Here is a 25,140-nt window from a genome sequence, read left to right on the forward strand (position 1 = left end):
CCTGCTAAGGGTAGACAGCTGCTCGTTCCACCCCACCCCCCGCCTTAATTGGTTCTCCTCCCTTCCAACGGTGTTGAGGCGGGTGGGAACAGCAGGGGGTGAAGGTGCTGTGTTTAAAGAGGTGGAGTTATGCAGATCTAAAACGCGTGGATTGCAGCAGCAGCAAGCCGAAAAGTGCAGGCATGTAAGGGATCTAGAGGTTGACAACATGTCTTCTTAACGGGAGTCCAGGAGCTCATCTCCACAAATGGACTTTTTAGGATCCTTGGGTGGCTCCGTAGTTTGAAACCAATTCTGGTTATCGCTTCTCGGCCTTTTGGCTAAGATCAAGTGTAGTATCTTTCGAAAAGGCGGTTTTGGATGTTGGCCGCCCTAGTAGATTGATACATTATGCACACTGGGGTTTAGGCGCTTGTTAGTACGCCAGGTGGCTAATATAGTCATCTGGTGGAAAGCATGGCCCCCCAGGATCGACGCCATTGGGCCGGGGAAGATCGAAAGCCCGAAGTGTGAAGTGCCCCAGGAGTGGTGACCCTGGGGTGCCTTAACTCACTGGGATTGGGAACCCCACTTGAGTTTATGGCACATTTGCACAAGCACTTCAAATTTTCTTTCTTCGCACACACCCTTATTCCGGGCCTTCTGGCCTTAGGATGGGGAATTTTTCAATTCCCGGTCGAAGGTCCGGGCAGTATTATACTGTGAAACCTTCACTATTTATTTAATTTCTTTGTCACTGTGTGTCCACTTATTCACGTGTGTCACGTCCTACTAGGATTTTGTCAGGATGCGGTTCCCTTACGGGTTCCTCTCTTGGCAGGTCTAGGGGGGGAGTGTGTGGCCATCAGGTTCCGCTCCCCCCTGAACCCCCCTGGCTCTCCTCTTTCGGGAGGAGAGCATTGTTGGCTCCCCTCTTCCGGGAGGGGAGCACAGTCTTTGGCTCCCAGTGCCTTGCTCGGGTGAGAACTCGGGCAGGTGCTGGGGGTAAGATTGGGTCGCCTCTGGCTTCGGCTGGAGGTGGCTTTTTGTCCCTGTTCCTCGCTGTGGCCTTTTGGCTCGGAGGGACGGGGAATGGTTTGGGGGACCCTTCTCATTTTGGAGAGGGTTTCAAGAAGACCAGCATCCTAGTGCACTTTTTTTGTGGCACTTGTCACTTTTTTAAGCGCACTCGGGTTTTGTACACGAATTCGGGCTTTCGAAAAAAAAAAATCTGTTCTTATCAGTTTAATATCTGATACGTCCCCTATCTGGGGACCATATATTAAATGGATTTTTAGAACAGGGAGATGGAAAAAGAGCTTGCTCTGTCCACTCCACGCATTGACCTGGTATTGCAGTATCTCCAGGACCGGTGCACCCCTTCTTTAATGCAGTTTCTAAAATCAGAAAGAATTGAATTCAATGTTTTTTGTTCATTTTGCTTGTTTGTCGGATTTTGGGATGGACTCTTTGGCTCTGCTTTTCTTCTCCTCATTGGATTTTTCATGTTCAAAGTTGCAGAAGCCAGATTACAAGCTCATTTTGGTTCAACTTCAGCAACTGTGCATTGCATTGCCATGTAATGTGATGCAATGCTATCTTTCTAGCTCTCCCTTTCTACTTCCTTTTGGATAAACAGACATATTAGGCAAGCATTTTGGAGCTTTCACCTAAATAACTACAGGTGGTGAGATAAGCTGCACAATATAATTGACCTTTCAGTATATTGTTGCACACACACCATCTATTTAGCAAATGCCCTTGTTATCAACAGCAGCCTTTTAAACTCACCCGAGCTAACAGGTATGTGCGCTGGTTACACTGCTGCGCTTAAAATTTCTTTTTTGGTTTGCTACAATGCCTTTTCTGAAACGTTGTCTCCTTCTGCTGGAACACTGACTTCTTTCATTTAATGCCTGCAGACTATAAAAGAGAACCCAACCCAAAAAGTTTGGTTGATTAGTCTGTGGCATTCTGTTAAACTGTTGCTTATGGCGGTCTCTGTGAGCTTCTCAGCGACATTCAGCCAGCCAGGTATCCTGCCTGCAGTAGATGGAATGTGGCAATGGAACGCTGGCTGCGCGTGTCATAATAGGCTCTGAGCCTTTATATACCTGTGCACAGCAGCAGCCACCTTCAGTCTGCTGCTGGACAGCCAGCAGCAGCAGCAGCAGGAGAGGTATGTAATCAGGAGCCCTCCTGCTAAGGGTAGACAGCTGCTCGTTCCACCCCACCCCCCGCCTTAATTGGTTCTCCTCCCTTCCAACGGTGTTGAGGCGGGTGGGAACAGCAGGGGGTGAAGGTGCTGTGTTTAAAGAGGTGGAGTTATGCAGATCTAAAACGCGTGGATTGCAGCAGCAGCAAGCCGAAAAGTGCAGGCATGTAAGGGATCTAGAGGTTGACAACATGTCTTCTTAACGGGAGTCCAGGAGCTCATCTCCACAAATGGACTTTTTAGGATCCTTGGGTGGCTCCGTAGTTTGAAACCAATTCTGGTTATCGCTTCTCGGCCTTTTGGCTAAGATCAAGTGTAGTATCTGTTCTTATCAGTTTAATATCTGATACGTCCCCTATCTGGGGACCATATATTAAATGGATTTTTAGAACAGGGAGATGGAAAAAGAGCTTGCTCTGTCCACTCCACGCATTGACCTGGTATTGCAGTATCTCCAGGACCGGTGCACCCCTTCTTTAATGCAGTTTCTAAAATCAGAAAGAATTGAATTCAATGTTTTTTGTTCATTTTGCTTGTTTGTCGGATTTTGGGATGGACTCTTTGGCTCTGCTTTTCTTCTCCTCATTGGATTTTTCATGTTCAAAGTTGCAGAAGCCAGATTACAAGCTCATTTTGGTTCAACTTCAGCAACTGTGCATTGCATTGCCATGTAATGTGATGCAATGCTATCTTTCTAGCTCTCCCTTTCTACTTCCTTTTGGATAAACAGACATATTAGGCAAGCATTTTGGAGCTTTCACCTAAATAACTACAGGTGGTGAGATAAGCTGCACAATATAATTGACCTTTCAGTATATTGTTGCACACACACCATCTATTTAGCAAATGCCCTTGTTATCAACAGCAGCCTTTTAAACTCACCCGAGCTAACAGGTATGTGCGCTGGTTACACTGCTGCGCTTAAAATTTCTTTTTTGGTTTGCTACAATGCCTTTTCTGAAACGTTGTCTCCTTCTGCTGGAACACTGACTTCTTTCATTTAATGCCTGCAGACTATAAAAGAGAACCCAACCCAAAAAGTTTGGTTGATTAGTCTGTGGCATTCTGTTAAACTGTTGCTTATGGCGGTCTCTGTGAGCTTCTCAGCGACATTCAGCCAGCCAGGTATCCTGCCTGCAGTAGATGGAATGTGGCAATGGAACGCTGGCTGCGCGTGTCATAATAGGCTCTGAGCCTTTATATACCTGTGCACAGCAGCAGCCACCTTCAGTCTGCTGCTGGACAGCCAGCAGCAGCAGCAGCAGGAGAGGTATGTAATCAGGAGCCCTCCTGCTAAGGGTAGACAGCTGCTCGTTCCACCCCACCCCCCGCCTTAATTGGTTCTCCTCCCTTCCAACGGTGTTGAGGCGGGTGGGAACAGCAGGGGGTGAAGGTGCTGTGTTTAAAGAGGTGGAGTTATGCAGATCTAAAACGCGTGGATTGCAGCAGCAGCAAGCCGAAAAGTGCAGGCATGTAAGGGATCTAGAGGTTGACAACATGTCTTCTTAACGGGAGTCCAGGAGCTCATCTCCACAAATGGACTTTTTAGGATCCTTGGGTGGCTCCGTAGTTTGAAACCAATTCTGGTTATCGCTTCTCGGCCTTTTGGCTAAGATCAAGTGTAGTATCTTTCGAAAAGGCGGTTTTGGATGTTGGCCGCCCTAGTAGATTGATACATTATGCACACTGGGGTTTAGGCGCTTGTTAGTACGCCAGGTGGCTAATATAGTCATCTGGTGGAAAGCATGGCCCCCCAGGATCGACGCCATTGGGCCGGGGAAGATCGAAAGCCCGAAGTGTGAAGTGCCCCAGGAGTGGTGACCCTGGGGTGCCTTAACTCACTGGGATTGGGAACCCCACTTGAGTTTATGGCACATTTGCACAAGCACTTCAAATTTTCTTTCTTCGCACACACCCTTATTCCGGGCCTTCTGGCCTTAGGATGGGGAATTTTTCAATTCCCGGTCGAAGGTCCGGGCAGTATTATACTGTGAAACCTTCACTATTTATTTAATTTCTTTGTCACTGTGTGTCCACTTATTCACGTGTGTCACGTCCTACTAGGATTTTGTCAGGATGCGGTTCCCTTACGGGCTCCTCTCTTGGCAGGTCTAGGGGGGGAGTGTGTGGCCATCAGGTTCCGCTCCCCCCTGAACCCCCCTGGCTCTCCTCTTTCGGGAGGAGAGCATTGTTGGCTCCCCTCTTCCGGGAGGGGAGCACAGTCTTTGGCTCCCAGTGCCTTGCTCGGGTGAGAACTCGGGCAGGTGCTGGGGGTAAGATTGGGTCGCCTCTGGCTTCGGCTGGAGGTGGCTTTTTGTCCCTGTTCCTCGCTGTGGCCTTTTGGCTCGGAGGGACGGGGAATGGTTTGGGGGACCCTTCTCATTTTGGAGAGGGTTTCAAGAAGACCAGCATCCTAGTGCACTTTTTTTGTGGCACTTGTCACTTTTTTAAGCGCACTCGGGTTTTGTACACGAATTCGGGCTTTCGAAAAAAAAAAATCTGTTCTTATCAGTTTAATATCTGATACGTCCCCTATCTGGGGACCATATATTAAATGGATTTTTAGAACAGGGAGATGGAAAAAGAGCTTGCTCTGTCCACTCCACGCATTGACCTGGTATTGCAGTATCTCCAGGACCGGTGCACCCCTTCTTTAATGCAGTTTCTAAAATCAGAAAGAATTGAATTCAATGTTTTTTGTTCATTTTGCTTGTTTGTCGGATTTTGGGATGGACTCTTTGGCTCTGCTTTTCTTCTCCTCATTGGATTTTTCATGTTCAAAGTTGCAGAAGCCAGATTACAAGCTCATTTTGGTTCAACTTCAGCAACTGTGCATTGCATTGCCATGTAATGTGATGCAATGCTATCTTTCTAGCTCTCCCTTTCTACTTCCTTTTGGATAAACAGACATATTAGGCAAGCATTTTGGAGCTTTCACCTAAATAACTACAGGTGGTGAGATAAGCTGCACAATATAATTGACCTTTCAGTATATTGTTGCACACACACCATCTATTTAGCAAATGCCCTTGTTATCAACAGCAGCCTTTTAAACTCACCCGAGCTAACAGGTATGTGCGCTGGTTACACTGCTGCGCTTAAAATTTCTTTTTTGGTTTGCTACAATGCCTTTTCTGAAACGTTGTCTCCTTCTGCTGGAACACTGACTTCTTTCATTTAATGCCTGCAGACTATAAAAGAGAACCCAACCCAAAAAGTTTGGTTGATTAGTCTGTGGCATTCTGTTAAACTGTTGCTTATGGCGGTCTCTGTGAGCTTCTCAGCGACATTCAGCCAGCCAGGTATCCTGCCTGCAGTAGATGGAATGTGGCAATGGAACGCTGGCTGCGCGTGTCATAATAGGCTCTGAGCCTTTATATACCTGTGCACAGCAGCAGCCACCTTCAGTCTGCTGCTGGACAGCCAGCAGCAGCAGCAGCAGGAGAGGTATGTAATCAGGAGCCCTCCTGCTAAGGGTAGACAGCTGCTCGTTCCACCCCACCCCCCGCCTTAATTGGTTCTCCTCCCTTCCAACGGTGTTGAGGCGGGTGGGAACAGCAGGGGGTGAAGGTGCTGTGTTTAAAGAGGTGGAGTTATGCAGATCTAAAACGCGTGGATTGCAGCAGCAGCAAGCCGAAAAGTGCAGGCATGTAAGGGATCTAGAGGTTGACAACATGTCTTCTTAACGGGAGTCCAGGAGCTCATCTCCACAAATGGACTTTTTAGGATCCTTGGGTGGCTCCGTAGTTTGAAACCAATTCTGGTTATCGCTTCTCGGCCTTTTGGCTAAGATCAAGTGTAGTATCTGTTCTTATCAGTTTAATATCTGATACGTCCCCTATCTGGGGACCATATATTAAATGGATTTTTAGAACAGGGAGATGGAAAAAGAGCTTGCTCTGTCCACTCCACGCATTGACCTGGTATTGCAGTATCTCCAGGACCGGTGCACCCCTTCTTTAATGCAGTTTCTAAAATCAGAAAGAATTGAATTCAATGTTTTTTGTTCATTTTGCTTGTTTGTCGGATTTTGGGATGGACTCTTTGGCTCTGCTTTTCTTCTCCTCATTGGATTTTTCATGTTCAAAGTTGCAGAAGCCAGATTACAAGCTCATTTTGGTTCAACTTCAGCAACTGTGCATTGCATTGCCATGTAATGTGATGCAATGCTATCTTTCTAGCTCTCCCTTTCTACTTCCTTTTGGATAAACAGACATATTAGGCAAGCATTTTGGAGCTTTCACCTAAATAACTACAGGTGGTGAGATAAGCTGCACAATATAATTGACCTTTCAGTATATTGTTGCACACACACCATCTATTTAGCAAATGCCCTTGTTATCAACAGCAGCCTTTTAAACTCACCCGAGCTAACAGGTATGTGCGCTGGTTACACTGCTGCGCTTAAAATTTCTTTTTTGGTTTGCTACAATGCCTTTTCTGAAACGTTGTCTCCTTCTGCTGGAACACTGACTTCTTTCATTTAATGCCTGCAGACTATAAAAGAGAACCCAACCCAAAAAGTTTGGTTGATTAGTCTGTGGCATTCTGTTAAACTGTTGCTTATGGCGGTCTCTGTGAGCTTCTCAGCGACATTCAGCCAGCCAGGTATCCTGCCTGCAGTAGATGGAATGTGGCAATGGAACGCTGGCTGCGCGTGTCATAATAGGCTCTGAGCCTTTATATACCTGTGCACAGCAGCAGCCACCTTCAGTCTGCTGCTGGACAGCCAGCAGCAGCAGCAGCAGGAGAGGTATGTAATCAGGAGCCCTCCTGCTAAGGGTAGACAGCTGCTCGTTCCACCCCACCCCCCGCCTTAATTGGTTCTCCTCCCTTCCAACGGTGTTGAGGCGGGTGGGAACAGCAGGGGGTGAAGGTGCTGTGTTTAAAGAGGTGGAGTTATGCAGATCTAAAACGCGTGGATTGCAGCAGCAGCAAGCCGAAAAGTGCAGGCATGTAAGGGATCTAGAGGTTGACAACATGTCTTCTTAACGGGAGTCCAGGAGCTCATCTCCACAAATGGACTTTTTAGGATCCTTGGGTGGCTCCGTAGTTTGAAACCAATTCTGGTTATCGCTTCTCGGCCTTTTGGCTAAGATCAAGTGTAGTATCTGTTCTTATCAGTTTAATATCTGATACGTCCCCTATCTGGGGACCATATATTAAATGGATTTTTAGAACAGGGAGATGGAAAAAGAGCTTGCTCTGTCCACTCCACGCATTGACCTGGTATTGCAGTATCTCCAGGACCGGTGCACCCCTTCTTTAATGCAGTTTCTAAAATCAGAAAGAATTGAATTCAATGTTTTTTGTTCATTTTGCTTGTTTGTCGGATTTTGGGATGGACTCTTTGGCTCTGCTTTTCTTCTCCTCATTGGATTTTTCATGTTCAAAGTTGCAGAAGCCAGATTACAAGCTCATTTTGGTTCAACTTCAGCAACTGTGCATTGCATTGCCATGTAATGTGATGCAATGCTATCTTTCTAGCTCTCCCTTTCTACTTCCTTTTGGATAAACAGACATATTAGGCAAGCATTTTGGAGCTTTCACCTAAATAACTACAGGTGGTGAGATAAGCTGCACAATATAATTGACCTTTCAGTATATTGTTGCACACACACCATCTATTTAGCAAATGCCCTTGTTATCAACAGCAGCCTTTTAAACTCACCCGAGCTAACAGGTATGTGCGCTGGTTACACTGCTGCGCTTAAAATTTCTTTTTTGGTTTGCTACAATGCCTTTTCTGAAACGTTGTCTCCTTCTGCTGGAACACTGACTTCTTTCATTTAATGCCTGCAGACTATAAAAGAGAACCCAACCCAAAAAGTTTGGTTGATTAGTCTGTGGCATTCTGTTAAACTGTTGCTTATGGCGGTCTCTGTGAGCTTCTCAGCGACATTCAGCCAGCCAGGTATCCTGCCTGCAGTAGATGGAATGTGGCAATGGAACGCTGGCTGCGCGTGTCATAATAGGCTCTGAGCCTTTATATACCTGTGCACAGCAGCAGCCACCTTCAGTCTGCTGCTGGACAGCCAGCAGCAGCAGCAGCAGGAGAGGTATGTAATCAGGAGCCCTCCTGCTAAGGGTAGACAGCTGCTCGTTCCACCCCACCCCCCGCCTTAATTGGTTCTCCTCCCTTCCAACGGTGTTGAGGCGGGTGGGAACAGCAGGGGGTGAAGGTGCTGTGTTTAAAGAGGTGGAGTTATGCAGATCTAAAACGCGTGGATTGCAGCAGCAGCAAGCCGAAAAGTGCAGGCATGTAAGGGATCTAGAGGTTGACAACATGTCTTCTTAACGGGAGTCCAGGAGCTCATCTCCACAAATGGACTTTTTAGGATCCTTGGGTGGCTCCGTAGTTTGAAACCAATTCTGGTTATCGCTTCTCGGCCTTTTGGCTAAGATCAAGTGTAGTATCTGTTCTTATCAGTTTAATATCTGATACGTCCCCTATCTGGGGACCATATATTAAATGGATTTTTAGAACAGGGAGATGGAAAAAGAGCTTGCTCTGTCCACTCCACGCATTGACCTGGTATTGCAGTATCTCCAGGACCGGTGCACCCCTTCTTTAATGCAGTTTCTAAAATCAGAAAGAATTGAATTCAATGTTTTTTGTTCATTTTGCTTGTTTGTCGGATTTTGGGATGGACTCTTTGGCTCTGCTTTTCTTCTCCTCATTGGATTTTTCATGTTCAAAGTTGCAGAAGCCAGATTACAAGCTCATTTTGGTTCAACTTCAGCAACTGTGCATTGCATTGCCATGTAATGTGATGCAATGCTATCTTTCTAGCTCTCCCTTTCTACTTCCTTTTGGATAAACAGACATATTAGGCAAGCATTTTGGAGCTTTCACCTAAATAACTACAGGTGGTGAGATAAGCTGCACAATATAATTGACCTTTCAGTATATTGTTGCACACACACCATCTATTTAGCAAATGCCCTTGTTATCAACAGCAGCCTTTTAAACTCACCCGAGCTAACAGGTATGTGCGCTGGTTACACTGCTGCGCTTAAAATTTCTTTTTTGGTTTGCTACAATGCCTTTTCTGAAACGTTGTCTCCTTCTGCTGGAACACTGACTTCTTTCATTTAATGCCTGCAGACTATAAAAGAGAACCCAACCCAAAAAGTTTGGTTGATTAGTCTGTGGCATTCTGTTAAACTGTTGCTTATGGCGGTCTCTGTGAGCTTCTCAGCGACATTCAGCCAGCCAGGTATCCTGCCTGCAGTAGATGGAATGTGGCAATGGAACGCTGGCTGCGCGTGTCATAATAGGCTCTGAGCCTTTATATACCTGTGCACAGCAGCAGCCACCTTCAGTCTGCTGCTGGACAGCCAGCAGCAGCAGCAGCAGGAGAGGTATGTAATCAGGAGCCCTCCTGCTAAGGGTAGACAGCTGCTCGTTCCACCCCACCCCCCGCCTTAATTGGTTCTCCTCCCTTCCAACGGTGTTGAGGCGGGTGGGAACAGCAGGGGGTGAAGGTGCTGTGTTTAAAGAGGTGGAGTTATGCAGATCTAAAACGCGTGGATTGCAGCAGCAGCAAGCCGAAAAGTGCAGGCATGTAAGGGATCTAGAGGTTGACAACATGTCTTCTTAACGGGAGTCCAGGAGCTCATCTCCACAAATGGACTTTTTAGGATCCTTGGGTGGCTCCGTAGTTTGAAACCAATTCTGGTTATCGCTTCTCGGCCTTTTGGCTAAGATCAAGTGTAGTATCTGTTCTTATCAGTTTAATATCTGATACGTCCCCTATCTGGGGACCATATATTAAATGGATTTTTAGAACAGGGAGATGGAAAAAGAGCTTGCTCTGTCCACTCCACGCATTGACCTGGTATTGCAGTATCTCCAGGACCGGTGCACCCCTTCTTTAATGCAGTTTCTAAAATCAGAAAGAATTGAATTCAATGTTTTTTGTTCATTTTGCTTGTTTGTCGGATTTTGGGATGGACTCTTTGGCTCTGCTTTTCTTCTCCTCATTGGATTTTTCATGTTCAAAGTTGCAGAAGCCAGATTACAAGCTCATTTTGGTTCAACTTCAGCAACTGTGCATTGCATTGCCATGTAATGTGATGCAATGCTATCTTTCTAGCTCTCCCTTTCTACTTCCTTTTGGATAAACAGACATATTAGGCAAGCATTTTGGAGCTTTCACCTAAATAACTACAGGTGGTGAGATAAGCTGCACAATATAATTGACCTTTCAGTATATTGTTGCACACACACCATCTATTTAGCAAATGCCCTTGTTATCAACAGCAGCCTTTTAAACTCACCCGAGCTAACAGGTATGTGCGCTGGTTACACTGCTGCGCTTAAAATTTCTTTTTTGGTTTGCTACAATGCCTTTTCTGAAACGTTGTCTCCTTCTGCTGGAACACTGACTTCTTTCATTTAATGCCTGCAGACTATAAAAGAGAACCCAACCCAAAAAGTTTGGTTGATTAGTCTGTGGCATTCTGTTAAACTGTTGCTTATGGCGGTCTCTGTGAGCTTCTCAGCGACATTCAGCCAGCCAGGTATCCTGCCTGCAGTAGATGGAATGTGGCAATGGAACGCTGGCTGCGCGTGTCATAATAGGCTCTGAGCCTTTATATACCTGTGCACAGCAGCAGCCACCTTCAGTCTGCTGCTGGACAGCCAGCAGCAGCAGCAGCAGGAGAGGTATGTAATCAGGAGCCCTCCTGCTAAGGGTAGACAGCTGCTCGTTCCACCCCACCCCCCGCCTTAATTGGTTCTCCTCCCTTCCAACGGTGTTGAGGCGGGTGGGAACAGCAGGGGGTGAAGGTGCTGTGTTTAAAGAGGTGGAGTTATGCAGATCTAAAACGCGTGGATTGCAGCAGCAGCAAGCCGAAAAGTGCAGGCATGTAAGGGATCTAGAGGTTGACAACATGTCTTCTTAACGGGAGTCCAGGAGCTCATCTCCACAAATGGACTTTTTAGGATCCTTGGGTGGCTCCGTAGTTTGAAACCAATTCTGGTTATCGCTTCTCGGCCTTTTGGCTAAGATCAAGTGTAGTATCTGTTCTTATCAGTTTAATATCTGATACGTCCCCTATCTGGGGACCATATATTAAATGGATTTTTAGAACAGGGAGATGGAAAAAGAGCTTGCTCTGTCCACTCCACGCATTGACCTGGTATTGCAGTATCTCCAGGACCGGTGCACCCCTTCTTTAATGCAGTTTCTAAAATCAGAAAGAATTGAATTCAATGTTTTTTGTTCATTTTGCTTGTTTGTCGGATTTTGGGATGGACTCTTTGGCTCTGCTTTTCTTCTCCTCATTGGATTTTTCATGTTCAAAGTTGCAGAAGCCAGATTACAAGCTCATTTTGGTTCAACTTCAGCAACTGTGCATTGCATTGCCATGTAATGTGATGCAATGCTATCTTTCTAGCTCTCCCTTTCTACTTCCTTTTGGATAAACAGACATATTAGGCAAGCATTTTGGAGCTTTCACCTAAATAACTACAGGTGGTGAGATAAGCTGCACAATATAATTGACCTTTCAGTATATTGTTGCACACACACCATCTATTTAGCAAATGCCCTTGTTATCAACAGCAGCCTTTTAAACTCACCCGAGCTAACAGGTATGTGCGCTGGTTACACTGCTGCACTTAAAATTTCTTTTTTGGTTTGCTACAATGCCTTTTCTGAAACGTTGTCTCCTTCTGCTGGAACACTGACTTCTTTCATTTAATGCCTGCAGACTATAAAAGAGAACCCAACCCAAAAAGTTTGGTTGATTAGTCTGTGGCATTCTGTTAAACTGTTGCTTATGGCGGTCTCTGTGAGCTTCTCAGCGACATTCAGCCAGCCAGGTATCCTACCTGCAGTAGATGGAATGTGGCAATGGAACGCTGGCTGCCCGTGTCATAATAGGCTCTGAGTCTTTATATACCTGTGCACAGCAGCAGCCACCTTCAGTCTGCTGCTGGACAGCCAGCAGCAGCAGCAGCAGGAGAGGTATGTAATCAGGAGCCCTCCTGCTAAGGGTAGACAGCTGCTCGTTCCACCCCACCCCCCGCCTTAATTGGTTCTCCTCCCTTCCAACGGTGTTGAGGCGGGTGGGAACAGCAGGGGGTGAAGGAGCTGTGTTTAAAGAGGTGGAGTTATGCAGATCTAAAACGCGTGGATTGCAGCAGCAGCAAGCCGAAAAGTGCAGGCATGTAAGGGATCTAGAGGTTGACAACATGTCTTCTTAACGGGAGTCCAGGAGCTCATCTCCACAAATGGACTTTTTAGGATCCTTGGGTGGCTCCGTAGTTTGAAACCAATTCTGGTTATCGCTTCTCGGCCTTTTGGCTAAGATCAAGTGTAGTATCTGTTCTTATCAGTTTAATATCTGATACGTCCCCTATCTGGGGACCATATATTAAATGGATTTTTAGAACAGGGAGATGGAAAAAGAGCTTGCTCTGTCCACTCCACGCATTGACCTGGTATTGCAGTATCTCCAGGACCGGTGCACCCCTTCTTTAATGCAGTTTCTAAAATCAGAAAGAATTGAATTCAATGTTTTTTGTTCATTTTGCTTGTTTGTCGGATTTTGGGATGGACTCTTTGGCTCTGCTTTTCTTCTCCTCATTGGATTTTTCATGTTCAAAGTTGCAGAAGCCAGATTACAAGCTCATTTTGGTTCAACTTCAGCAACTGTGCATTGCATTGCCATGTAATGTGATGCAATGCTATCTTTCTAGCTCTCCCTTTCTACTTCCTTTTGGATAAACAGACATATTAGGCAAGCATTTTGGAGCTTTCACCTAAATAACTACAGGTGGTGAGATAAGCTGCACAATATAATTGACCTTTCAGTATATTGTTGCACACACACCATCTATTTAGCAAATGCCCTTGTTATCAACAGCAGCCTTTTAAACTCACCCGAGCTAACAGGTATGTGCGCTGGTTACACTGCTGCGCTTAAAATTTCTTTTTTGGTTTGCTACAATGCCTTTTCTGAAACGTTGTCTCCTTCTGCTGGAACACTGACTTCTTTCATTTAATGCCTGCAGACTATAAAAGAGAACCCAACCCAAAAAGTTTGGTTGATTAGTCTGTGGCATTCTGTTAAACTGTTGCTTATGGCGGTCTCTGTGAGCTTCTCAGCGACATTCAGCCAGCCAGGTATCCTGCCTGCAGTAGATGGAATGTGGCAATGGAACGCTGGCTGCGCGTGTCATAATAGGCTCTGAGCCTTTATATACCTGTGCACAGCAGCAGCCACCTTCAGTCTGCTGCTGGACAGCCAGCAGCAGCAGCAGCAGGAGAGGTATGTAATCAGGAGCCCTCCTGCTAAGGGTAGACAGCTGCTCGTTCCACCCCACCCCCCGCCTTAATTGGTTCTCCTCCCTTCCAACGGTGTTGAGGCGGGTGGGAACAGCAGGGGGTGAAGGTGCTGTGTTTAAAGAGGTGGAGTTATGCAGATCTAAAACGCGTGGATTGCAGCAGCAGCAAGCCGAAAAGTGCAGGCATGTAAGGGATCTAGAGGTTGACAACATGTCTTCTTAACGGGAGTCCAGGAGCTCATCTCCACAAATGGACTTTTTAGGATCCTTGGGTGGCTCCGTAGTTTGAAACCAATTCTGGTTATCGCTTCTCGGCCTTTTGGCTAAGATCAAGTGTAGTATCTGTTCTTATCAGTTTAATATCTGATACGTCCCCTATCTGGGGACCATATATTAAATGGATTTTTAGAACAGGGAGATGGAAAAAGAGCTTGCTCTGTCCACTCCACGCATTGACCTGGTATTGCAGTATCTCCAGGACCGGTGCACCCCTTCTTTAATGCAGTTTCTAAAATCAGAAAGAATTGAATTCAATGTTTTTTGTTCATTTTGCTTGTTTGTCGGATTTTGGGATGGACTCTTTGGCTCTGCTTTTCTTCTCCTCATTGGATTTTTCATGTTCAAAGTTGCAGAAGCCAGATTACAAGCTCATTTTGGTTCAACTTCAGCAACTGTGCATTGCATTGCCATGTAATGTGATGCAATGCTATCTTTCTAGCTCTCCCTTTCTACTTCCTTTTGGATAAACAGACATATTAGGCAAGCATTTTGGAGCTTTCACCTAAATAACTACAGGTGGTGAGATAAGCTGCACAATATAATTGACCTTTCAGTATATTGTTGCACACACACCATCTATTTAGCAAATGCCCTTGTTATCAACAGCAGCCTTTTAAACTCACCCGAGCTAACAGGTATGTGCGCTGGTTACACTGCTGCGCTTAAAATTTCTTTTTTGGTTTGCTACAATGCCTTTTCTGAAACGTTGTCTCCTTCTGCTGGAACACTGACTTCTTTCATTTAATGCCTGCAGACTATAAAAGAGAACCCAACCCAAAAAGTTTGGTTGATTAGTCTGTGGCATTCTGTTAAACTGTTGCTTATGGCGGTCTCTGTGAGCTTCTCAGCGACATTCAGCCAGCCAGGTATCCTGCCTGCAGTAGATGGAATGTGGCAATGGAACGCTGGCTGCGCGTGTCATAATAGGCTCTGAGCCTTTATATACCTGTGCACAGCAGCAGCCACCTTCAGTCTGCTGCTGGACAGCCAGCAGCAGCAGCAGCAGGAGAGGTATGTAATCAGGAGCCCTCCTGCTAAGGGTAGACAGCTGCTCGTTCCACCCCACCCCCCGCCTTAATTGGTTCTCCTCCCTTCCAACGGTGTTGAGGCGGGTGGGAACAGCAGGGGGTGAAGGTGCTGTGTTTAAAGAGGTGGAGTTATGCAGATCTAAAACGCGTGGATTGCAGCAGCAGAAAGCCGAAAAGTGCAGGCATGTAAGGGATCTAGAGGTTGACAACATGTCTTCTTAACGGGAGTCCAGGAGCTCATCTCCACAAATGGACTTTTTAGGATCCTTGGGTGGCTCCGTAGTTTGAAACCAATTCTGGTTATCGCTTCTCGGCCTTTTGGCTAAGATCAAGTGTAGTATCTGTTCTTATCAGTTTAATATCTGATACGTCCCCTATCTGGGGACCATATATTAAATGGATTTTTAGAACAGGGAGATGGAAAAAGAGCTTGCTCTGTCCACTCCACGCATTGACCTGGTATTGCAGTATCTCCAGGACCGGTGCACCCCTTCTTTAATGCAGTTTCTAAAATCAGAAAGAATTGAATTCAATGTTTTTTGTTCATTTTGCTTGTTTGTCGGATTTTGGGATGGACTCTTTGGCTCTGCTTTTCTTCTCCTCATTGGATTTTTCATGTTCAAAGTTGCAGAAGCCAGATTACAAGCTCATTTTGGTTCAACTTCAGCAACTGTGCATTGCATTGCCATGTAATGTGATGCAATGCTATCTTTCTAGCTCTCCCTTTCTACTTCCTTTTGGATAAACAGACATATTAGGCAAGCATTTTGGAGCTTTCACCTAAATAACTACAGGTGGTGAGATAAGCTGCACAATATAATTGACCTTTCAGTATATTGTTGCACACACACCATCTATTTAGCAAATGCCCTTGTTATCAACAGCAGCCTTTTAAACTCACCCGAGCTAACAGGTATGTGCGCTGGTTACACTGCTGCGCTTAAAATTTCTTTTTTGGTTTGCTACAATGCCTTTTCTGAAACGTTGTCTCCTTCTGCTGGAACACTGACTTCTTTCATTTAATGCCTGCAGACTATAAAAGAGAACCCAACCCAAAAAGTTTGGTTGATTAGTCTGTGGCATTCTGTTAAACTGTTGCTTATGGCGGTCTCTGTGAGCTTCTCAGCGACATTCAGCCAGCCAGGTATCCTGCCTGCAGTAGATGGAATGTGGCAATGGAACGCTGGCTGCGCGTGTCATAATAGGCTCTGAGCCTTTATATACCTGTGCACAGCAGCAGCCACCTTCAGTCTGCTGCTGGACAGCCAGCAGCAGCAGCAGCAGGAGAGGTATGTAATCAGGAGCCCTCCTGCTAAGGGTAGACAGCTGCTCGTTCCACCCCACCCCCCGCCTTAATTGGTTCTCCTCCCTTCCAACGGTGTTGAGGCGGGTGGGAACAGCAGGGGGTGAAGGTGCTGTGTTTAAAGAGGTGGAGTTATGCAGATCTAAAACGCGTGGATTGCAGCAGCAGCAAGCCGAAAAGTGCAGGCATGTAAGGGATCTAGAGGTTGACAACATGTCTTCTTAACGGGAGTCCAGGAGCTCATCTCCACAAATGGACTTTTTAGGATCCTTGGGTGGCTCCGTAGTTTGAAACCAATTCTGGTTATCGCTTCTCGGCCTTTTGGCTAAGATCAAGTGTAGTATCTGTTCTTATCAGTTTAATATCTGATACGTCCCCTATCTGGGGACCATATATTAAATGGATTTTTAGAACAGGGAGATGGAAAAAGAGCTTGCTCTGTCCACTCCACGCATTGACCTGGTATTGCAGTATCTCCAGGACCGGTGCACCCCTTCTTTAATGCAGTTTCTAAAATCAGAAAGAATTGAATTCAATGTTTTTTGTTCATTTTGCTTGTTTGTCGGATTTTGGGATGGACTCTTTGGCTCTGCTTTTCTTCTCCTCATTGGATTTTTCATGTTCAAAGTTGCAGAAGCCAGATTACAAGCTCATTTTGGTTCAACTTCAGCAACTGTGCATTGCATTGCCATGTAATGTGATGCAATGCTATCTTTCTAGCTCTCCCTTTCTACTTCCTTTTGGATAAACAGACATATTAGGCAAGCATTTTGGAGCTTTCACCTAAATAACTACAGGTGGTGAGATAAGCTGCACAATATAATTGACCTTTCAGTATATTGTTGCACACACACCATCTATTTAGCAAATGCCCTTGTTATCAACAGCAGCCTTTTAAACTCACCCGAGCTAACAGGTATGTGCGCTGGTTACACTGCTGCGCTTAAAATTTCTTTTTTGGTTTGCTACAATGCCTTTTCTGAAACGTTGTCTCCTTCTGCTGGAACACTGACTTCTTTCATTTAATGCCTGCAGACTATAAAAGAGAACCCAACCCAAAAAGTTTGGTTGATTAGTCTGTGGCATTCTGTTAAACTGTTGCTTATGGCGGTCTCTGTGAGCTTCTCAGCGACATTCAGCCAGCCAGGTATCCTGCCTGCAGTAGATGGAATGTGGCAATGGAACGCTGGCTGCGCGTGTCATAATAGGCTCTGAGCCTTTATATACCTGTGCACAGCAGCAGCCACCTTCAGTCTGCTGCTGGACAGCCAGCAGCAGCAGCAGCAGCAGGAGAGGTATGTAATCAGGAGCCCTCCTGCTAAGGGTAGACAGCTGCTCGTTCCACCCCACCCCCCGCCTTAATTGGTTCTCCTCCCTTCCAACGGTGTTGAGGCGGGTGGGAACAGCAGGGGGTGAAGGTGCTGTGTTTAAAGAGGTGGAGTTATGCAGATCTAAAACGCGTGGATTGCAGCAGCAGCAAGCCGAAAAGTGCAGGCATGTAAGGGATCTAGAGGTTGACAACATGTCTTCTTAACGGGAGTCCAGGAGCTCATCTCCACAAATGGACTTTTTAGGATCCTTGGGTGGCTCCGTAGTTTGAAACCAATTCTGGTTATCGCTTCTCGGCCTTTTGGCTAAGATCAAGTGTAGTATCTGTTCTTATCAGTTTAATATCTGATACGTCCCCTATCTGGGGACCATATATTAAATGGATTTTTAGAACAGGGAGATGGAAAAAGAGCTTGCTCTGTCCACTCCACGCATTGACCTGGTATTGCAGTATCTCCAGGACCGGTGCACCCCTTCTTTAATGCAGTTTCTAAAATCAGAAAGAATTGAATTCAATGTTTTTTGTTCATTTTGCTTGTTTGTCGGATTTTGGGATGGACTCTTTGGCTCTGCTTTTCTTCTCCTCATTGGATTTTTCATGTTCAAAGTTGCAGAAGCCAGATTACAAGCTCATTTTGGTTCAACTTCAGCAACTGTGCATTGCATTGCCATGTAATGTGATGCAATGCTATCTTTCTAGCTCTCCCTTTCTACTTCCTTTTGGATAAACAGACATATTAGGCAAGCATTTTGGAGCTTTCACCTAAATAACTACAGGTGGTGAGATAAGCTGCACAATATAATTGACCTTTCAGTATATTGTTGCACACACACCATCTATTTAGCAAATGCCCTTGTTATCAACAGCAGCCTTTTAAACTCACCCGAGCTAACAGGTATGTGCGCTGGTTACACTGCTGCGCTTAAAATTTCTTTTTTGGTTTGCTACAATGCCTTTTCTGAAACGTTGTCTCCTTCTGCTGGAACACTGACTTCTTTCATTTAATGCCTGCAGACTATAAAAGAGAACCCAACCCAAAAAGTTTGGTTGATTAGTCTGTGGCATTCTGTTAAACTGTTGCTTATGGCGGTCTCTGTGAGCTTCTCAGCGACATTCAGCCAGCCAGGTATCCTGCCTGCAGTAGATGGAATGTGGCAATGGAACGCTGGCTGCGCGTGTCATAATAGGCTCTGAGCCTTTATATACCTGTGCACAGCAGCAGCCACCTTCAGTCTGCTGCTGGACAGCCAGCAGCAGCAGCAGCAGGAGAGGTATGTAATCAGGAGCCCTCCTGCTAAGGGTAGACAGCTGCTCGTTCCACCCCACCCCCCGCCTTAATTGGTTCTCCTCCCTTCCAACGGTGTTGAGGCGGGTGGGAACAGCAGGGGGTGAAGGTGCTGTGTTTAAAGAGGTGGAGTTATGCAGATCTAAAACGCGTGGATTGCAGCAGCAGCAAGCCGAAAAGTGCAGGCATGTAAGGGATCTAGAGGTTGACAACATGTCTTCTTAACGGGAGTCCAGGAGCTCATCTCCACAAATGGACTTTTTAGGATCCTTGGGTGGCTCCGTAGTTTGAAACCAATTCTGGTTATCGCTTCTCGGCCTTTTGGCTAAGATCAAGTGTAGTATCTGTTCTTATCAGTTTAATATCTGATACGTCCCCTATCTGGGGACCATATATTAAATGGATTTTTAGAACAGGGAGATGGAAAAAGAGCTTGCTCTGTCCACTCCACGCATTGACCTGGTATTGCAGTATCTCCAGGACCGGTGCACCCCTTCTTTAATGCAGTTTCTAAAATCAGAAAGAATTGAATTCAATGTTTTTTGTTCATTTTGCTTGTTTGTCGGATTTTGGGATGGACTCTTTGGCTCTGCTTTTCTTCTCCTCATTGGATTTTTCATGTTCAAAGTTGCAGAAGCCAGATTACAAGCTCATTTTGGTTCAACTTCAGCAACTGTGCATTGCATTGCCATGTAATGTGATGCAATGCTATCTTTCTAGCTCTCCCTTTCTACTTCCTTTTGGATAAACAGACATATTAGGCAAGCATTTTGGAGCTTTCACCTAAATAACTACAGGTGGTGAGATAAGCTGCACAATATAATTGACCTTTCAGTATATTGTTGCACACACACCATCTATTTAGCAAATGCCCTTGTTATCAACAGCAGCCTTTTAAACTCACCCGAGCTAACAGGTATGTGCGCTGGTTACACTGCTGCACTTAAAATTTCTTTTTTGGTTTGCTACAATGCCTTTTCTGAAACGTTGTCTCCTTCTGCTGGAACACTGACTTCTTTCATTTAATGCCTGCAGACTATAAAAGAGAACCCAACCCAAAAAGTTTGGTTGATTAGTCTGTGGCATTCTGTTAAACTGTTGCTTATGGCGGTCTCTGTGAGCTTCTCAGCGACATTCAGCCAGCCAGGTATCCTACCTGCAGTAGATGGAATGTGGCAATGGAACGCTGGCTGCCCGTGTCATAATAGGCTCTGAGCCTTTATATACCTGTGCACAGCAGCAGCCACCTTCAGTCTGCTGCTGGACAGCCAGCAGCAGCAGCAGCAGGAGAGGTATGTAATCAGGAGCCCTCCTGCTAAGGGTAGACAGCTGCTCGTTCCACCCCACCCCCCGCCTTAATTGGTTCTCCTCCCTTCCAACGGTGTTGAGGCGGGTGGGAACAGCAGGGGGTGAAGGTGCTGTGTTTAAAGAGGTGGAGTTATGCAGATCTAAAACGCGTGGATTGCAGCAGCAGCAAGCCGAAAAGTGCAGGCATGTAAGGGATCTAGAGGTTGACAACATGTCTTCTTAACGGGAGTCCAGGAGCTCATCTCCACAAATGGACTTTTTAGGATCCTTGGGTGGCTCCGTAGTTTGAAACCAATTCTGGTTATCGCTTCTCGGCCTTTTGGCTAAGATCAAGTGTAGTATCTGTTCTTATCAGTTTAATATCTGATACGTCCCCTATCTGGGGACCATATATTAAATGGATTTTTAGAACAGGGAGATGGAAAAAGAGCTTGCTCTGTCCACTCCACGCATTGACCTGGTATTGCAGTATCTCCAGGACCGGTGCACCCCTTCTTTAATGCAGTTTCTAAAATCAGAAAGAATTGAATTCAATGTTTTTTGTTCATTTTGCTTGTTTGTCGGATTTTGGGATGGACTCTTTGGCTCTGCTTTTCTTCTCCTCATTGGATTTTTCATGTTCAAAGTTGCAGAAGCCAGATTACAAGCTCATTTTGGTTCAACTTCAGCAACTGTGCATTGCATTGCCATGTAATGTGATGCAATGCTATCTTTCTAGCTCTCCCTTTCTACTTCCTTTTGGATAAACAGACATATTAGGCAAGCATTTTGGAGCTTTCACCTAAATAACTACAGGTGGTGAGATAAGCTGCACAATATAATTGACCTTTCAGTATATTGTTGCACACACACCATCTATTTAGCAAATGCCCTTGTTATCAACAGCAGCCTTTTAAACTCACCCGAGCTAACAGGTATGTGCGCTGGTTACACTGCTGCGCTTAAAATTTCTTTTTTGGTTTGCTACAATGCCTTTTCTGAAACGTTGTCTCCTTCTGCTGGAACACTGACTTCTTTCATTTAATGCCTGCAGACTATAAAAGAGAACCCAACCCAAAAAGTTTGGTTGATTAGTCTGTGGCATTCTGTTAAACTGTTGCTTATGGCGGTCTCTGTGAGCTTCTCAGCGACATTCAGCCAGCCAGGTATCCTGCCTGCAGTAGATGGAATGTGGCAATGGAACGCTGGCTGCGCGTGTCATAATAGGCTCTGAGCCTTTATATACCTGTGCACAGCAGCAGCCACCTTCAGTCTGCTGCTGGACAGCCAGCAGCAGCAGCAGCAGGAGAGGTATGTAATCAGGAGCCCTCCTGCTAAGGGTAGACAGCTGCTCGTTCCACCCCACCCCCCGCCTTAATTGGTTCTCCTCCCTTCCAACGGTGTTGAGGCGGGTGGGAACAGCAGGGGGTGAAGGTGCTGTGTTTAAAGAGGTGGAGTTATGCAGATCTAAAACGCGTGGATTGCAGCAGCAGCAAGCCGAAAAGTGCAGGCATGTAAGGGATCTAGAGGTTGACAACATGTCTTCTTAACGGGAGTCCAGGAGCTCATCTCCACAAATGGACTTTTTAGGATCCTTGGGTGGCTCCGTAGTTTGAAACCAATTCTGGTTATCGCTTCTCGGCCTTTTGGCTAAGATCAAGTGTAGTATCTGTTCTTATCAGTTTAATATCTGATACGTCCCCTATCTGGGGACCATATATTAAATGGATTTTTAGAACAGGGAGATGGAAAAAGAGCTTGCTCTGTCCACTCCACGCATTGACCTGGTATTGCAGTATCTCCAGGACCGGTGCACCCCTTCTTTAATGCAGTTTCTAAAATCAGAAAGAATTGAATTCAATGTTTTTTGTTCATTTTGCTTGTTTGTCGGATTTTGGGATGGACTCTTTGGCTCTGCTTTTCTTCTCCTCATTGGATTTTTCATGTTCAAAGTTGCAGAAGCCAGATTACAAGCTCATTTTGGTTCAACTTCAGCAACTGTGCATTGCATTGCCATGTAATGTGATGCAATGCTATCTTTCTAGCTCTCCCTTTCTACTTCCTTTTGGATAAACAGACATATTAGGCAAGCATTTTGGAGCTTTCACCTAAATAACTACAGGTGGTGAGATAAGCTGCACAATATAATTGACCTTTCAGTATATTGTTGCACACACACCATCTATTTAGCAAATGCCCTTGTTATCAACAGCAGCCTTTTAAACTCACCCGAGCTAACAGGTATGTGCGCTGGTTACACTGCTGCGCTTAAAATTTCTTTTTTGGTTTGCTACAATGCCTTTTCTGAAACGTTGTCTCCTTCTGCTGGAACACTGACTTCTTTCATTTAATGCCTGCAGACTATAAAAGAGAACCCAACCCAAAAAGTTTGGTTGATTAGTCTGTGGCATTCTGTTAAACTGTTGCTTATGGCGGTCTCTGTGAGCTTCTCAGCGACATTCAGCCAGCCAGGTATCCTGCCTGCAGTAGATGGAATGTGGCAATGGAACGCTGGCTGCGCGTGTCATAATAGGCTCTGAGCCTTTATATACCTGTGCACAGCAGCAGCCACCTTCAGTCTGCTGCTGGACAGCCAGCAGCAGCAGCAGCAGCAGGAGAGGTATGTAATCAGGAGCCCTCCTGCTAAGGGTAGACAGCTGCTCGTTCCACCCCACCCCCCGCCTTAATTGGTTCTCCTCCCTTCCAACGGTGTTGAGGCGGGTGGGAACAGCAGGGGGTGAAGGTGCTGTGTTTAAAGAGGTGGAGTTATGCAGATCTAAAACGCGTGGATTGCAGCAGCAGAAAGCCGAAAAGTGCAGGCATGTAAGGGATCTAGAGGTTGACAACATGTCTTCTTAACGGGAGTCCAGGAGCTCATCTCCACAAATGGACTTTTTAGGATCCTTGGGTGGCTCCGTAGTTTGAAACCAATTCTGGTTATCGCTTCTCGGCCTTTTGGCTAAGATCAAGTGTAGTATCTGTTCTTATCAGTTTAATATCTGATACGTCCCCTATCTGGGGACCATATATTAAATGGATTTTTAGAACAGGGAGATGGAAAAAGAGCTTGCTCTGTCCACTCCACGCATTGACCTGGTATTGCAGTATCTCCAGGACCGGTGCACCCCTTCTTTAATGCAGTTTCTAAAATCAGAAAGAATTGAATTCAATGTTTTTTGTTCATTTTGCTTGTTTGTCGGATTTTGGGATGGACTCTTTGGCTCTGCTTTTCTTCTCCTCATTGGATTTTTCATGTTCAAAGTTGCAGAAGCCAGATTACAAGCTCATTTTGGTTCAACTTCAGCAACTGTGCATTGCATTGCCATGTAATGTGATGCAATGCTATCTTTCTAGCTCTCCCTTTCTACTTCCTTTTGGATAAACAGACATATTAGGCAAGCATTTTGGAGCTTTCACCTAAATAACTACACGTGGTGAGATAAGCTGCACAATATAATTGACCTTTCAGTATATTGTTGCACACACACCATCTATTTAGCAAATGCCCTTGTTATCAACAGCAGCCTTTTAAACTCACCCGAGCTAACAGGTATGTGCGCTGGTTACACTGCTGCGCTTAAAATTTCTTTTTTGGTTTGCTACAATGCCTTTTCTGAAACGTTGTCTCCTTCTGCTGGAACACTGACTTCTTTCATTTAATGCCTGCAGACTATAAAAGAGAACCCAACCCAAAAAGTTTGGTTGATTAGTCTGTGGCATTCTGTTAAACTGTTGCTTATGGCGGTCTCTGTGAGCTTCTCAGCGACATTCAGCCAGCCAGGTATCCTGCCTGCAGTAGATGGAATGTGGCAATGGAACGCTGGCTGCGCGTGTCATAATAGGCTCTGAGCCTTTATATACCTGTGCACAGCAGCAGCCACCTTCAGTCTGCTGCTGGACAGCCAGCAGCAGCAGCAGCAGGAGAGGTATGTAATCAGGAGCCCTCCTGCTAAGGGTAGACAGCTGCTCGTTCCACCCCACCCCCCGCCTTAATTGGTTCTCCTCCCTTCCAACGGTGTTGAGGCGGGTGGGAACAGCAGGGGGTGAAGGTGCTGTGTTTAAAGAGGTGGAGTTATGCAGATCTAAAACGCGTGGATTGCAGCAGCAGCAAGCCGAAAAGTGCAGGCATGTAAGGGATCTAGAGGTTGACAACATGTCTTCTTAACGGGAGTCCAGGAGCTCATCTCCACAAATGGACTTTTTAGGATCCTTGGGTGGCTCCGTAGTTTGAAACCAATTCTGGTTATCGCTTCTCGGCCTTTTGGCTAAGATCAAGTGTAGTATCTGTTCTTATCAGTTTAATATCTGATACGTCCCCTATCTGGGGACCATATATTAAATGGATTTTTAGAACAGGGAGATGGAAAAAGAGCTTGCTCTGTCCACTCCACGCATTGACCTGGTATTGCAGTATCTCCAGGACCGGTGCACCCCTTCTTTAATGCAGTTTCTAAAATCAGAAAGAATTGAATTCAATGTTTTTTGTTCATTTTGCTTGTTTGTCGGATTTTGGGATGGACTCTTTGGCTCTGCTTTTCTTCTCCTCATTGGATTTTTCATGTTCAAAGTTGCAGAAGCCAGATTACAAGCTCATTTTGGTTCAACTTCAGCAACTGTGCATTGCATTGCCATGTAATGTGATGCAATGCTATCTTTCTAGCTCTCCCTTTCTACTTCCTTTTGGATAAACAGACATATTAGGCAAGCATTTTGGAGCTTTCACCTAAATAACTACAGGTGGTGAGATAAGCTGCACAATATAATTGACCTTTCAGTATATTGTTGCACACACACCATCTATTTAGCAAATGCCCTTGTTATCAACAGCAGCCTTTTAAACTCACCCGAGCTAACAGGTATGTGCGCTGGTTACACTGCTGCGCTTAAAATTTCTTTTTTGGTTTGCTACAATGCCTTTTCTGAAACGTTGTCTCCTTCTGCTGGAACACTGACTTCTTTCATTTAATGCCTGCAGACTATAAAAGAGAACCCAACCCAAAAAGTTTGGTTGATTAGTCTGTGGCATTCTGTTAAACTGTTGCTTATGGCGGTCTCTGTGAGCTTCTCAGCGACATTCAGCCAGCCAGGTATCCTGCCTGCAGTAGATGGAATGTGGCAATGGAACGCTGGCTGCG

At 45.6% G+C, this 25,140-nt stretch overlaps 16 non-coding genes and 4 pseudogenes across 16 annotated transcripts; all 20 read left to right on the forward strand.

Annotated features, from left to right (window-relative positions):
• The first annotated feature begins 300 nt into the window (after positions 1–300).
• Positions 301–392, forward strand: LOC141239533 (U2 spliceosomal RNA; annotated as a pseudogene).
• Positions 393–1,181: 789 nt separating this feature from the next.
• Positions 1,182–1,362, forward strand: LOC141239490 (U2 spliceosomal RNA; annotated as a pseudogene).
• A 1,115-nt stretch (positions 1,363–2,477) lies between these two features.
• LOC141239303 (U2 spliceosomal RNA) lies at positions 2,478–2,668 on the forward strand. Its single transcript, XR_012304705.1, has one exon. It is a non-coding gene; the product is annotated as a U2 spliceosomal RNA (small nuclear RNA).
• Positions 2,669–3,783: 1,115 nt separating this feature from the next.
• LOC141239534 (U2 spliceosomal RNA) lies at positions 3,784–3,875 on the forward strand (annotated as a pseudogene).
• A 789-nt stretch (positions 3,876–4,664) lies between these two features.
• LOC141239491 (U2 spliceosomal RNA) lies at positions 4,665–4,845 on the forward strand (annotated as a pseudogene).
• Positions 4,846–5,960: 1,115 nt separating this feature from the next.
• Positions 5,961–6,151, forward strand: LOC141239304 (U2 spliceosomal RNA). Its single transcript, XR_012304706.1, has one exon. It is a non-coding gene; the product is annotated as a U2 spliceosomal RNA (small nuclear RNA).
• Positions 6,152–7,266: 1,115 nt separating this feature from the next.
• Positions 7,267–7,457, forward strand: LOC141239305 (U2 spliceosomal RNA). The gene has a single exon (XR_012304707.1). It is a non-coding gene; the product is annotated as a U2 spliceosomal RNA (small nuclear RNA).
• Positions 7,458–8,572: 1,115 nt separating this feature from the next.
• LOC141239306 (U2 spliceosomal RNA) lies at positions 8,573–8,763 on the forward strand. Its single transcript, XR_012304708.1, has one exon. It is a non-coding gene; the product is annotated as a U2 spliceosomal RNA (small nuclear RNA).
• Positions 8,764–9,878: 1,115 nt separating this feature from the next.
• Positions 9,879–10,069, forward strand: LOC141239308 (U2 spliceosomal RNA). Its single transcript, XR_012304710.1, has one exon. It is a non-coding gene; the product is annotated as a U2 spliceosomal RNA (small nuclear RNA).
• Positions 10,070–11,184: 1,115 nt separating this feature from the next.
• On the forward strand, positions 11,185–11,375 carry LOC141239309 (U2 spliceosomal RNA). Its single transcript, XR_012304711.1, has one exon. It is a non-coding gene; the product is annotated as a U2 spliceosomal RNA (small nuclear RNA).
• Positions 11,376–12,490: 1,115 nt separating this feature from the next.
• Positions 12,491–12,681, forward strand: LOC141239310 (U2 spliceosomal RNA). The gene has a single exon (XR_012304712.1). It is a non-coding gene; the product is annotated as a U2 spliceosomal RNA (small nuclear RNA).
• Positions 12,682–13,796: 1,115 nt separating this feature from the next.
• On the forward strand, positions 13,797–13,987 carry LOC141239311 (U2 spliceosomal RNA). Its single transcript, XR_012304713.1, has one exon. It is a non-coding gene; the product is annotated as a U2 spliceosomal RNA (small nuclear RNA).
• A 1,115-nt stretch (positions 13,988–15,102) lies between these two features.
• LOC141239312 (U2 spliceosomal RNA) lies at positions 15,103–15,293 on the forward strand. The gene has a single exon (XR_012304714.1). It is a non-coding gene; the product is annotated as a U2 spliceosomal RNA (small nuclear RNA).
• Positions 15,294–16,408: 1,115 nt separating this feature from the next.
• On the forward strand, positions 16,409–16,599 carry LOC141239314 (U2 spliceosomal RNA). Its single transcript, XR_012304716.1, has one exon. It is a non-coding gene; the product is annotated as a U2 spliceosomal RNA (small nuclear RNA).
• Positions 16,600–17,717: 1,118 nt separating this feature from the next.
• Positions 17,718–17,908, forward strand: LOC141239315 (U2 spliceosomal RNA). The gene has a single exon (XR_012304717.1). It is a non-coding gene; the product is annotated as a U2 spliceosomal RNA (small nuclear RNA).
• Positions 17,909–19,023: 1,115 nt separating this feature from the next.
• LOC141239316 (U2 spliceosomal RNA) lies at positions 19,024–19,214 on the forward strand. The gene has a single exon (XR_012304718.1). It is a non-coding gene; the product is annotated as a U2 spliceosomal RNA (small nuclear RNA).
• Positions 19,215–20,329: 1,115 nt separating this feature from the next.
• On the forward strand, positions 20,330–20,520 carry LOC141239317 (U2 spliceosomal RNA). Its single transcript, XR_012304719.1, has one exon. It is a non-coding gene; the product is annotated as a U2 spliceosomal RNA (small nuclear RNA).
• A 1,115-nt stretch (positions 20,521–21,635) lies between these two features.
• LOC141239318 (U2 spliceosomal RNA) lies at positions 21,636–21,826 on the forward strand. The gene has a single exon (XR_012304720.1). It is a non-coding gene; the product is annotated as a U2 spliceosomal RNA (small nuclear RNA).
• A 1,118-nt stretch (positions 21,827–22,944) lies between these two features.
• Positions 22,945–23,135, forward strand: LOC141239319 (U2 spliceosomal RNA). The gene has a single exon (XR_012304721.1). It is a non-coding gene; the product is annotated as a U2 spliceosomal RNA (small nuclear RNA).
• A 1,115-nt stretch (positions 23,136–24,250) lies between these two features.
• LOC141239320 (U2 spliceosomal RNA) lies at positions 24,251–24,441 on the forward strand. The gene has a single exon (XR_012304722.1). It is a non-coding gene; the product is annotated as a U2 spliceosomal RNA (small nuclear RNA).
• The last annotated feature ends 699 nt before the right edge of the window (positions 24,442–25,140 follow it).

Source organism: Phyllobates terribilis, unplaced genomic scaffold (genome assembly GCF_046119375.1).
Source record: "Phyllobates terribilis strain yellow unplaced genomic scaffold, ASM4611937v1 Scaffold_769__1_contigs__length_694716, whole genome shotgun sequence".
Lineage (NCBI taxonomy): Eukaryota > Metazoa > Chordata > Amphibia > Anura > Dendrobatidae > Phyllobates > Phyllobates terribilis.